This window comes from Acromyrmex echinatior, chromosome 6 (assembly GCF_024713525.1).
Source record: "Acromyrmex echinatior isolate Ae372 chromosome 6, ASM2471352v2, whole genome shotgun sequence".
Lineage (NCBI taxonomy): Eukaryota > Metazoa > Arthropoda > Insecta > Hymenoptera > Formicidae > Acromyrmex > Acromyrmex echinatior.
This window is the reverse complement of record NC_141857.1, coordinates 13,377,427-13,392,486: the sequence shown is the minus strand read 5'-3', so window position 1 is coordinate 13,392,486 and position 15,060 is coordinate 13,377,427. Positions and strand designations below refer to the sequence as shown.

Genomic DNA, 15,060 nt, shown 5'->3' with positions numbered 1-15,060 from the left:
CCCTTCTACTACACTGTCTCATTGTCTTTCACATAGTTTAAATATGATAATTTCATTAAATTACAAAATTAGACTAATGAAATTAAAATGAATATTGAACCTTTTGAGTATCGGATTGTTTTTTAATTACATTGATAAAATTGTTAGAGAAATGTAATAAAAGAGCGAAATTAGACAATAATTACGTGCGATAAGCATTATAAAACTATTATTAATATACAAACAAACTTATTTCAGTACGTCGAATTCTAAGAGCGTTTCTTATAATTCGATGTACCGAAAATTTGTTAGACTTAATTGTATATTGTATATTGTATATTGTATCAATAGGCATTACAATACTTGTAGTACGCAATTATTGTCCAATTTCTCATTTTTACAAAAATTTCTCTAACAATTTTATCTATGCTATCGCGCTCGTAGCATTTATTACATGTTTGTGAAAAGTTTTATGAGAAACGTAATCGCGCTTCTTAACATCCAAAGAGTTGTGAATATTTAAAATAAAAACGTAAGCCAAATACACTTTAAAAGCTTATTATTATCTTAATTATAAAATTGTTATTACCTGGTAGATGTTCAATGATTCCATTTTGCTTCAGTTTCTTGAAACAGTCAGAGGAATAAATTTGTATGCAGCGTAATAGTGTTCGACGGTGCACAACGGTTTACTGTAATTCACTTTCTTCATTCAAATATTAAATGTCTTTTAAATACATAGATATCAAGTTACACGTTCTCACAATAAGATTCTTCTTTTATAAATTGTCACGTTTCAACATATTGACACTTCGATACTCATTTGATAAAATGAGGAATTTATATATATTAACCGATTTATTAATTAACCATTAACAATCACAAACATCAACAATTGATTATTCGGCGATTGAAAATCACACGAAGGAAGAAAAACGTCTGGAAATCTGTAACGTGTGTTTACGTGCGGCAAGCAACTAACTGACTTTCTTGATTATGGGTGCAGTGAGTGCAGTTCATGCCTTTGATCTGTTTTCTGTTCCTGTACTAGACTGCACTAGCACTCTCTTTCTCACTTCAAATATCAAACATATACTTATGTCACTTCAAGTTCCAAAAGTGTACATTAATTCAGCCACAGAAAACAAACCTCTTAATGATGCATGAACTGCACTCACTGTACTCATAACCAAGAAAATCAGTCAGCTGCTTACTGCATGTAAACATACGAGGTTTGTTTTCTATTCCTGCACTGGTTGCATTAATTCAAAAAGTGTGTACAATAAAATGTTTTTTGTTCCCAAAATGGCATCAGCGATGGTATTTTTTGTTCCAGTGCAACAATTCAGTTCACGAGTTTACTAGCTGCACTAGGTCTGGAGTATTTATTTTCTGCACCTTTCTATATTTTTCCTGCACTTTTTTTTCTACATCTTTTCTACACTTTTTCCACATCTCTCTCGTACCTTCTTCACACTAATTATGCATTTCTTCTGCACTTTTCTTCATCTCTTCTCACCATTTCCACAACCCTTTTGCACTTCTTCTGTACCTTTTCGGTATTTATCTCTTTCGCTTCCTTTTTGCATCTGTTCTGCATCTTTTCGCATCGTTTCCGGACATCTTCCACAATTCGTCTGGACCTCTTCTGTACCTTTTCAATAATATTTCCGCACCACTTCCATACTTCTTCAACACTTCTTCCGCATTTCTTCCGTACTTTTTTAAAGCGTTTTGACACGTATTTCGCATCCTTTTCGCATCTTATCTGTCTACATACGTTATTTATTTACATATTTACATATTTACATTATCTATCGACCTGCTGATATTACTTATCTATGTCGATGTTATCTATCCACCTTCCGATGTTATCTACGTTATTTATTTGGCTATTTATGGTATTTACCACCTACCTCATCTATGTTATCTATTCATTTTCACTTTTGGCGCCTTTTCTGCATTTCTACAGTTTCATGTTTCCTTTACATGTACACAACAAATATAGAAAATTGTATTGATAACGTTACCATGTTCAAATTATGCGATATCACCTCATGTTAATTATTGATAAAGTTATTACTAAAGAGTACGCAAAAGAACGAGAGTAAATAAAAATAACTTGTAAACGTCACATAACATTTGTATAGATCGAATGAAAGCGCAATGAATGAGTTAATAGATATTGATAGATATACAAACAAACAACAAGAATTTTATTGGACTGTACATTTCAAAAATTCAACAGTAAGAAACAAAAGTATTGTCCATAACGGTCAAAGCTAGATCTATAATGCTTAAATAATTCAATTTCTGAATTACTATATATTGAATATATGTATATATTTGTACCATATTTATAGTCATTCGAATACAAGTAACTGATGCCCTACGTGTAAAAGTGCGAAAAGGTTAGTACTATAGTGAGACGAACATTATACTTACTTACTAGAAAGATATCATAATTTCCTTAATTATTTCCAAATATCATTATTTTCATTATTACTTTTCTCATCATTATTATAATATTATATTTTAAATATGAATACAAAATAAATTACTAATATCAAAAACTTAGAAAAAGTTTGTGATATCTATCGAGAAAGACATTAAAAATGTAAAAAAGAGCGATAAACATATTTAAAAAAAGAAACCAAAGATAATGCCATAAAAAGGAAATGAAATCAAAATAATATTCAAGTTACATTTATTAAAAGAGTTCCACATAAGACGCATCTATGAATGGCATTTTGAAGACGTCATTGTGATGTAGATGTCGAAGCGATATTTATTATACATGAAATTGATACTTATATTTCTTTTAATTATGTTTCAAATTACATATGTTAATATCCATTCATAAGTAGAATGAATTAATATAAATTGCTGTAACATTAAATTTAATAATATAATTAAAATTTTTAATAAATTATAATTAATTTTAATTGTCATTGATATCTACCGTTATTATTCAAGTCCGAATGACTGTCTTAGCAATCTTTATTCTAAAATTACATGTATAAACAAACAGGCGCGTCAAATATGCTGCTGCTGGAGATCTTGTTCATTTCCGATTTTTTGTCTTCATAATTTTCTACTTGTTATCAACGTAAAATTTTCAATTTCTGCGCCTCTCATTTCACTATCTATTGTGATTTTCTCATTTTAATGTGTTGTTATATTTTATACACTTAAATGTCTTCCGAATTTTGTATGAAGTCTATTATAATTGTGAAAAATTATCCCATACAATACAGTCCTAAAGGATGTTCAAAGGATATTTATATCTAAGAACCTCTTCTATGTTCTGTGGAACTGTTTTAACAAATGTATTTGAAATATCATTTTGATTTTACTTCTTTTTATTGCAATATCTTTGGTTTTTTTTTAATATACTTAACATCTTTTTTTACATTTTTAATTTTTACGTCTTTTATGGATTCTATTTTCAGCATAGTACTATTAACACATGTGCATGTGTGCGATGATTTTATTTAAAATGTCATATAATGTAATATAAAAAATATCTTATATATAAAGTATGAAATACTAACAAGGAGAGGCTACGCTCTGCTTTTCACCGATTTTGATCAATCAGCAGTAATTAGAGAAGCTACCAAATGAACCAATTACTGCGCCTTACCCTCATTTGCCTTGAAATTTTAATTTTTTTTTTAAATTTAAGAGTTATTACTAAACTTCTTATTTTAATAAGATATATTTACTGGTTTTATTGGTTTAACCTTGGGTAATATCGCCAAGATCAAGTCAAGATTGATCAAAAATGCATACTTTCCGAGATATTAGATTGTTTTCATATTTTTTGGTACATTTTTAAATGCTTATTACTCTGCTTCTAAGGCCCATTAGCGGAGCTTTACAGGTGTTCATTTGGTAGGCTCTTCTAACATCATTGCAAGTTTAATCAAAATCCATGAAGAATCCATGAGTGTAGCCTCTCCTTGTAAGTAAAATATTTACTTTGTATTACATTTTATAGACAAAACTATTGAAACTATTGTTGTATATGCTTAAAAATTACATAAATCCGTTAGAAAAAATTTGATTGATACTGATGTAATCGTACTGAGGGTCTCTCAGAGTCAAATGCATAAGGTCGCTACTTCATATTTCTTTCAAAATTAAGCTACTTTTGCTTGAAATAATTGTGAGAGAAGTGCATTATTTGCAACGTATTTTATTCTATCATTAAAAATGAGACATTGTATATAAACGCTATGGTTAATATCGAGCAGTTCTGCTTTGCATGAAAAATCATCTTTTGAATTAAAGTCCAAAGAATGGAAAAAATCGATGAGTGACACTTAAAATAAACTGTTTGTGAGTTTACGTAGTATGAATGTAAAAATTCGTACAGGAGAGATTATTAAAAGAGCCTTATTATTTGTAGGAAATAACTATTAATTAGCAATTTACTAACAAGAAATACATTCCTCTAAGCAATAGAATTTCACAAAAATAGCGTTGTTTGAATTCTTAGAAATTAAATTTCTCAATTGTTTAAATACTTTGGTCTAAATAATATTGTATCATTTTCATTATCCCTTATTATTAAGATAATATATTTTAATTTTTACATCCTTTTAGGTAAAATAATTTTGAGAAATATACAATTGATTTTATTGTTAATATATTGCTAATTAATATCTTCCTTGCACGAATATTTCCTGCATTGTATATTATTTTAATTTAAAGACTTTTTTTCATTTAAAACTTTGTTTTTATCAATATTTATTGTGAAGTAATTTGTTTGAAAAAAATCGGAAAATTATAACACATTTACGCTTCATACATAACAATAATATTATACATATGTATACATATTACGTTTATGCGCGTACTGAATAATATTAAATCAATTTTCAAAGCTATTTTCTCTCGAAAATAAAATTTCGTATAAAAAGTTTATACTATATATTTTTTTTACATATCTTTCAATAAAAAATTTTTCTCTTTTCTATTTCTGTCGATCCAGAGATACACCAAAATGTTTTAACGTTCATGTAATTCAATAGAAAAACATTTTATTCATATTTACGTTCAAATTGAATAAAAAAATAAGACAAACTAGCAATTTAACAAATTTTTGAAACTTGCCTCGATAATCTAAAGGCTTAAGGTGCTCGCACGGAATGCAAGAGATCCGGGTTCGAGATTCGGATTCCCGGCCAAGGTAATATTTTTCGCAGTAAGAATTAATTATTTACAGATTTTAATATGTCATTCAACATTATTAAGATCGTTTCAAAGACGCGAATAAGCATAAAAAATTTATTAAATTGCTACTCAATTTAACTCGTGACATTACTACGGTAGTTTAGTGGAGTTAGCGTTTCAAGACCGAAAAATCATTTCGGCGTTTCTAAGAACTACATACGTAGTATATAAATTCACACAAGAATCATACAAGCATTTAAGATCCAGCTGGACCGTTTAAGACTTTAATTTCTAGAGTTGTTATCATATATACGGTCCTAATATATTATATTGTTAAAAAAATAAGGTTACAGCTAATATTTAAGCTTATGTTATATTAAGAAGAAGAGTTAACATTAAGGGACAGTAAGAAAATTAATTTGAATTACTCTCGAAGATTATTCAAGTCATTCTTTCAAACGTTCCGTTAAACTCCTAAGACGCGAAATTAATTTTGCAGTTACTTTCGCAGATAAACTCTATCCTCGAATGTATCTGTAATAGTTGTAATATATGCTGTCATCGAAAAGTTTCCGGACATGGAACTTAAAATTGCATAATAGATATCTTTACAGTTCTATCAAATCAAGTTTGAAAAATGTAATAAATATCATGTTGTTGTATTTCTTAAAATTACGTACATTTAACAGTGTGCAGTTTGATAAAAAGTTTTTTTTCAAAAATTTTCAATATTTTTGAAAAACAATACAAAGATTTATCTCCAAAATTTTTTAAAAATTTTCTTATAATTTTTCTTGACTAAATTATACAATACTGAAACTAAACCTGCATTGCTAAATAACCAACGGTGAAATTTAAAAAATTATCACACAAAATTTTTCTCAATTCTGTAGAATTAAATTTAAAAATAATCAGAAGCTTGTTAAAGTACAAACTTCAAAATTTACTTCTTTAATTTTTTTTCACCGAATGTTGGTTGTGAGCCATACAGATTTAGCTTCAATGAGGCGTAATTCAGTCAAGAAAAATCAGAAGAAAATTTTTAAAAAAGCATCTTGAAAGTAAATTTTCATACTGTTTTTCAAAAATATTGAACTTTTTGAAAAAAAAACTTTTTATCAAACTGCACATTATTAAACGTACGTAATTTTAAAAAAATACAACAACGTGATATTTATTAAGATACAGAACTATAAAGATAAAATTTTTTTGAAAAGTGGTCAAATATGTTAAAGTATAAGTTTCAAGCTTTAAAATACTTTTTATTTTTTTGTCTGCGATGATTTTTTACCGAGTTACGACCTAAATATTATACAATTTTAAGTTCCACATTCTGAAACTTTTCGACGACAGTCGTCGTAAGTCATGTCCTCCTATAAAAAATGTGCACGTTAAATCGAATTCATTGTTGTCCCTTTTTTGCGATGCGGATTATCTAGAACTCGATCGCATCGCATGCGTAATTTCGTCGGATGTCATGCAATATTTTAACTATTTGTTGATTTTTAGATTCTTATTTAGTTATTTTATGACTCTTATTAACGACAATAATGTCATTGTATTGTTGTCACGCAGTTTTTTTACTACGAAAACCTGCACAATAACAATGTAACGATATCGTTATTGTTGTTAGAGTTACTGAATAAAGGCCTTATTAATTCGAATTGAGATTACTTAAAGTTTAAGGATAAGTAGGTTAAGTTTACTTTTATAATTTTGTTCGTTAAACATGAATTTGATGTCAAAATTGTATTACATTCTTTATATACGTTTTCAGAGTTTGCTAAATATTATATAAAAATTAAAGAATTTTGCATATTTATATGCTCTGGATATAATATATGTAAGTATATGTGTGACCATGAGCTCTGGATTTATATGAAAAATTTTTCATATATGAACATAAATAAATATATATAAAATTAATAATAAAATATGTATATAATTATATATAAAATATGTCTATATATGTCTATATATTCACACATTCTTCTTCGTTTTATTAATGTTTTATACCGTTTAGTATAAGAAAAAAAATAACAATAATAAGAAAAATCATATTCGAAAAATGTAAGAAAATTGCTCATATATTGTATTAGGTGTACAAATAAGTTTCCGCCGTTTGACAAAAGACGGCGCCACTAGCAAGCTATGGTTAAAATTGTCTGATGTAAAACATTATATCGTAAGGTTGGACATCTGTCAACAACATAATCTTGAAATACTAGCGATTTTGTATCAGCATCATATATTTTTTTTTGTGCGAAAATGCCGAGTTTTGAGCCGAATAAGTGTCATTTGCGGGAACTTTTGATTTACTTCTTTAATTTGAAGAAATCTGCAGCTGAGGCTCATCGATTGCTTGTAGAAGCATATGGTGAGGTTGCCTTAAGTGAGAGAAGTTGTCGTGAATGGTTTCAAAAATTTAAGAACGGTGAGTTTGACGTCGAAGACAAAGAACGTAGCGGAAGGCCGAAAGTGTACAAAGACGCGGAATTGGAAGCATTATTGAATGAAGATTCGTGCCAAACGCAAAAAATAGTGGCTAGCGATGGACAATACTTTCAATAAAACATTATATATCGTTCTTTTACAATAAATGCTTAATTTTTTATTAAAAACAGCGGAAACTTATTTGTACACCTACTAATATAATTGTATCCATCTAATGATTTATGTATAATTATATATAAGCAATTTCTTCATAATTGTTTTTTTATTAAAACAATGCGAATATTATCTTTTTAATGATTTTTTGTTTACTCATTATTATTATTATTATTTTTCTTATACTAAACAATAACTTTACAAAAGAAAGAGAGAAAGATTTAAAATGTATAAACATATTTCAGATATAACTATATGTATATGAAAAATTTATATATATATATATATATATATATATAAATTTTTCTTATACATATAGTTATATAAATATATTTCGTAATACATTCATACAAGTATATGTCACATATAACGGAAATAAATAAATAGTGCGTGCGTAGCGCGCATATATATTGTCTAGTAATATAAAGGTATCTTTGACAAAGCTAACCATTCATATGACATTAACTTTTCGGGAATCTGTGATCCATAATAAAGCGAATGAATACAAACATTCTCAACTTGAACGGATAATATAATTGTGTTACACGCGTTCTGATAAAGCTGCTGTTGATATCCATCCAAGTATCTCGCGAATTTGTCATATAATCCAAATCGGTGGGAATTGTGATCGTTACATCGACAGTTGCAGGTTGCAGATGCGGAAAAAAAGAGAAAAAAACGAAATGTTGCATATAGGGCGAAACATCACGTTCGATTCTCACATCGAACCGGAAAATTGTGCCTTGCGCGCGCGAAACGGATTCGAATCAATTTTTATCTCTTTTCTCTCTCCATGTTCCCCACATAGTTTTCTTTTTTTTGTCTATCCCAAGTATCCTCGCATGCCGCGCTTCAAAACGGAAATGTATGTACCGATTGGAGGAGGAGGACGAGGAATAGGCGGAGGAGAGGAGGAGGAGAAGGACGAGGAGGAGGAGGAAGAGGAGGAGGAGGAGGAGGAGGAAGAGGGGGGGAGGACTCGCTGTTTGTTCGTGACTGCGAAACGAGATTTTTGCGGAAACGGAGAGAAAAATTGCAATCGAGATTTGTGGAGCGTTTCGATTGACGCATACTTGGTCATTTTTTTTATTTCAAACGGGACGCGCGCGCACGGGATCTATTGCGACATGTAACGACCTCTTGATCGTTACGTTCGTACGGAATATTTGTCAGAGTAGCTGTGCTATTCTGAATTAACTCGACTTTTCGAGACTTAAAAAAAAGATTAAAAAATAATCCTATATGTAAAGGGCATACACCATTACGCAAGATCTTGGGAGCGAAAAAACAGTTTATTCAAATCAAGAATATATATATATATAGACGTTTCGGTCTCGATTAGATCATCTTCAGTATAAATTCATAAACAAAACATGACATTAATTGCAGTACATTGCATATTACATGAAAATTTGTCCAATTTACAGATTTGTTAATTATTACTACTTAAAACGCTCGTTTAGATTTTCGTTTAGATGAATACGTAATTTTGTTCTATGTTAATCGATGTGGTACTATGTATCGTTTCTTGTTGAAATTAATTTAACTTGTGGAACGAAGCATAATTTCCAGATTCTATTTCGCAAACAATTTCTCAATTAAAATTAACGATTACAAACAAAATGAAAAAGTGTTAGATTTCTACTATACCTGTTTCCAAATCATAATTTAAGAACTATTATTTATAACAATAGGATACTCGTAAATTCACAAATTTCGATTACTGTCTGTGACACCTATCATGAGCTCCTTGCTTTTATACTTAAACATCAATAGAGAGAAGATAATATTGTTGAGAGTCGACGACGTGATATTGAGTGTAGGAAAATATACATCTGGAAGACGATCTGTATCACCTTATTTGTTTAAAAATATAGTTTGTTTCTTTATGAAGATCATTTTGGAGATTAATCTTTTTTGAAAAGACGGTTCAGAATCTAATATTTGAATATTATCCCAATTTAAATTATGTTTATGATTTACTTGATGAAGAGATACTGATTCTAAGAGTTTTTTTTATATTGGATTTATATTCCTGTATCCTTTGAATTTCCGTTTTGTTTGTCCTACATATGTAGAATTACAATCTAAACAAATGATTTTGTAAATAACATTACATTGCTCTTTTTTCCAATTTGCCTTTATCTAATTTTATGAATTTATTTAGTTTATTCATCGATTTATATGTTGTATTAAGATTGTTTTTTTCCGCGATCGTTTTAAATTTTTCTGAGATTTTATTGACATATGAATTTGGAAAGAACTTTTTTATATTGTCATCGATTGAATGAACTTTATTATAAAGGTCTGTTTATTTTGACAGAGTTTTGATTCTGTTATTTATGGTAGAAAATATTATATTTAAAGGATAACCATTTTGTAATAATTCTTTAATCATGTTTGAAATGTTCTTATCATGGTATTCTAAATGCGAAAGAAATATGATCTTATCCAATTGCCCTATAATTATATCTTTTTTATAAGTGATGAGATGGTTGGATTTATAGCTTAAAAATCTGCCGGAATTCGTCGGTTTTTTGAATATATCGATTTTTATCCACCATTCTCAACTTTACTGTAACGTTCAGAAAATCAATAGAGTTGTCATCTCTATGTTTAACCGTAAAGTTCAATCTCTCATGATAGGAATGAAACATTTCGAGTATCGAATACATTTGATTTTTTGGTAATGCTATTAATATGTCATCTACATAATAGATCGGATTAATATGTCATCTATGGTAATAGATCGGAATGTTAACATTAATGTTCGATAAAACACTCATCTCCAAATCTTAAATTATTAGATTAGCTAAGATTGGAGATAATGGAGATCCCATGGGTAAGCCAAAAATCTGTTTAAAAAATTGGTTACTAAATTTAAAGTTGAGTTAAGAATGAGAGAAATAGCATTCATAAATTCTTATTTTGGAATTGTTGTATTTTTTGAGATAAAAACCCATCTTTTTTCAATGCTTTTTTTAATTAATTCCATTGGAATATTTGTGTACATAGATATAATGTCAAAAGATGCAAATGTATAATTAGAGTCTAATGTCATTTCGTTTATTTTATTCACTAATTCAAAACTGTTTTTTAAATATCTTATTCTCTTTTTTAGACTATTATTAATAATTTCTTTTAAATATGTAGTTAAATGGTATTATTGGGTTGTTGATACAACTTACAATGATTCTTAAAGGGTAATTTTCTTTATGAATTTTTGGCAAGCCATAGAACCTTGGAACATTACCGTCTGAAATTGTGGTTTGAAAGCAGGTATAGTAGAAATCTAACACTTTTTCATTTTGTTTGTAATCGTCAATTGAGAAATTATTTGCGAAATAGAATCTAGAAATTATGCTTCGTTCTACAAATTAAATTAATTTCAACAAGAAACGACACATAACATCATATTGGTTAACATAGAACAAAAATTACGTGTTCATCAAAATCTAAACGAGCGTTTTAAATAGTAATAATTAACAAATTTGTAAATTGAACAAATTTTCATGTAATATGCATTCAATGTTCTGTAATTAATGTCATGTTTTGTTTATGAATTTATACTGAAGATGGTCTAATCAAGATCGATAATATATATATATATATATATATATATATATATTTTTTTTCTTGATTTGAATAAACTGTTATTTCGCTTCCAAGATCTTGCTCTAGTGATGTATGCCTTTTACATAAAAAGATTCATTTTACCGTTTTCATTATAATGATTCTTAGAAAATACATACACCATCAGAATTAATATTTAATGAAAAATACTGGTATTTCATATTAAAGCGACATATTATTGTTTGAGAAAATTCATCGTCATTACAATCTAAAAAATGTAGGATTTGACATCATTTAACACCGACGTTTATATAATGCTTATCATGTTGGAGGTGATATCAATTTGGTATGGCGTTGATACCAATGGATATGGATTTAACACCATAGTTAAAAATCTAGCGGGAGAAGATTATATTTATCACCGACACGAAGAAAAATGTTTAATTAAATTAATAGGAATTCTAGTGAAAAATAAATTCTGATTAAAGGAGGGTTGCAATAAGGATCATTTATGCTTCTTTCCCCCCTCTTGAATTCGAACTAAACAAGGAGAGAAATGTACCTCCATATAAGCCTCGTAATTTTCTAAAAGGATATGATCATAAATCTCATCATCTATAAATTATTACATTTTAAATTTGAACGATTCATAGGGGATTTAGCACTTTACGATGACTGAGGTTTTTTTTGACAATCTTTCTGGAATTGTCACTTCACCAAACTTTCTCAAAAACTTTTTAAGGATATTATCTAGAATATATCAAAAGTTGAAAGCGAGGTAAGCGTATGCATATTATCATCCAGCACGTCGAATCCATGAATGTGCTGTCTTCACACGTAAGTATTTGTAGTTCAAAGTTATTAGAACTTGCAGATTTGAGCTGACGATCGTTTCATGATTTAAGATAGATGTAAGAAAAACAATGAGTCCAATAGATTGACTCGTCAGGAAAAGAAAGGGTGAGTTACTCAGATAACACAGAATATGTATGATAAATATTTATTATTACTTATTTTTCCAAATGTTATTACATATATATTCTTTTTTTCAAAATATTATTAAAATATGCAGTGTGTTTCCTATAACTTGATTATTCAATAAGAATCTTATTTTAGACCGTACATATGAAAACACGTCTGCCTAGCTGCTCTCCCTTTCCACTTACCAAATTTTAATTAATAAATTATTTAACAATGCGGTGTTTATACGCTTTCAAAATCCGCAAGAAAAAATTATTGCGCTCATTTCGTTTAGTTAAAAAAAAATTTTGAAGGGAGGACAGACTGACTGTCAGTCAGCTCCCCACACGTATTAATAGCAATCGATTTGGAAAATCAAATACACATGATTTTTGCGCTATTTATGCACTTTCACATTCACATAGTTTTAATTTTTGCGCTGCTCTCCTTAAGGTACTTTCCTCTTGAGGCAAACAATCGTATTCATCCTTAAGTCGTTTAAAATTGCAAAATTACACTATCTAACTATGCAATATATATCTTCGATTTATGCGCTATTATTTCCAAGAAATTTCGATTTTTGCGTTGCAACCTTTAAGGTACTTCCTTCTTGGAACAAATAGACATATTCATCCCTAAGTCGTTTAAAATTGCAAAATTACATTATCTTGTAAAATATATCTCCGATTTAAAATATATCTCCGGGCTACTATTTCTAAGCAATTATAGTAATATATAATATATATATAATATATAATTATAGTTACAAATACCAAACATTTTTCTCTCAGTGGTAGTTTAGATTTTTGCGCTACAACTCTTAAGGGACTTTTCTCTTGGAACAAGCAGACATATTTATCCCTAAGTCGAATAACTTAGGAATTTCGTTTTTATTAAAAATTGCATTTTAATTAAAAAATTAGAGATAATGTAAAAGGGTTTTGAAGAAGGTAATGTGCCCGATGGATATTCGAAAAGATGAATGAAAATACGTTTGAATACATTTCATGTTTATTTATGAAAACACGAATAAATACTTTAACAATGCAATTGCTTGGAATTCATAACGCATAAATAAAAAATATAATTTAAACAATTAAAGCATGTATTTTCACAATTTTTAATGATTAAGATACGACTATTACTGTTTGCTCCAAGAGGAAAGTCCCTTAATGGATGCAGCGCAAAAATTAAAACTATGTGAATATGAAAGCGTATAAATAGCGCATAAATCCTGTGTATTTGATTTTCCAAATCGGTTGTTATTAACATGTGTGGGGGGCTGACTGATAGCTTACTTAGACTCGCCACAAAAAATTTTTTTTTAGTTAAATAAAATGAGCGCAAAAATTTTTTATGCGGAATTTGAGAAAGCGCATAAATAGCGTATTATTATATAATTTATCCATTAAGATTTAATTAAATGAGGGCTAGGCAGATGTGAACATAATCAATATTAGAAATTAAATGCCTATAATCAAGCTGCCTATGATCAAAGCTGGATCTTTAATGCTTAAATAATTCAATGTGGATTATATATATATATATATACTATACAGGATGTTCGATAAGTTTTGAAAAAGCGTTCGTGTGCAGATAGAACGGACTAAACTCACAAGGGAACACAACCAAGTGAATCTCTCCGATTACAATGAGCTTTTAATATGTGAATCTCTCTGATTTAAATGAGCTTTTAATATGTTATTTTATGGACAAAAATAGGAGACACGTATTTTTTATACGTGCTGAGTCGCAATTAATGAAATCTTCCCTTGAAAAAAATCGGTTTTTTTTCTTTCAGATTAAATATCGTCGAAACTATGAAAGATAGAGAAAAATATTTTAAATAAAAATTAAATGGTTGCAAGCATACTATAATAAAGCGTCATAACTATAATAAAAAATAAAAAAAATTTATTTATTTATTTATTTATTGTATACTCCCACCTCCACCCTTAAATTTCGAAAATTTTTTAATTTTTATAATGACAAAATTAAAGAGCATTTTACGCTAAAAACAACGACTTGTAATAAAGTCATGTTCAGCAAACACATTTTTGGATATGAATGAGAAACACCTTTCTATTCGCGCTCCATGAGTATCCGTCTCATACCGTTGGCTGCTCGAGAGAGCGTTGAATGAATACAATCCAATACGCATCAACATCGCAGCTATTATAATAAGAGCTTTTTACAATAATAATGTCATAATAATAATAATAACACTAATAGTAATAGTGACTTTGTTAAACTTCCGAAACCAATCAAATATTTTTGATAATATATACACAAATGTACCTCGGGCAATTCAAATTAAAAGTATGAATAAAAAATTATTATTTTCATAAAATATTGTTCATTTTGCAGTCTCCGTCGTGTTCAATGTTAACATGAATAAAGTATTGACAAAACATTGTGTCTTATTCATCTAAGAGGAAAATAGATATGCTGACGCATAATTTGCGTATGTTGTTGATATGAATAATCTATAATATTATTATAATAAGATATTGCGTCTTATTATTGCAACTACGTAGTAAATATAGTTGATTACTATCAATTGCTGTGTGTAGTAGTGCTGTATGCAACAGTGAAAGTTTCCCACATACTATTGTTACGTATGTATTGACATGAAAATAAGTATAAAACTCGTCAGAAATTCAGTCAGGAAATTCGCAGTTTTGTATTTGATTTCGATTAATAAGTACAGGGTCCGGCAAAATGATCTCCCACATTTTGCACCGCCACTGTCCCCGAATCACT

General features: G+C 28.8%; 1 protein-coding gene across 1 annotated transcript in view; it reads right to left on the bottom strand.

Annotated features, from left to right (window-relative positions):
* LOC105154800 (lachesin) overlaps positions 1-15,060 on the bottom strand; it is a 211,532-nt gene that overhangs the window by 168,694 nt on the left and 27,778 nt on the right. The window lies entirely within an intron of this gene.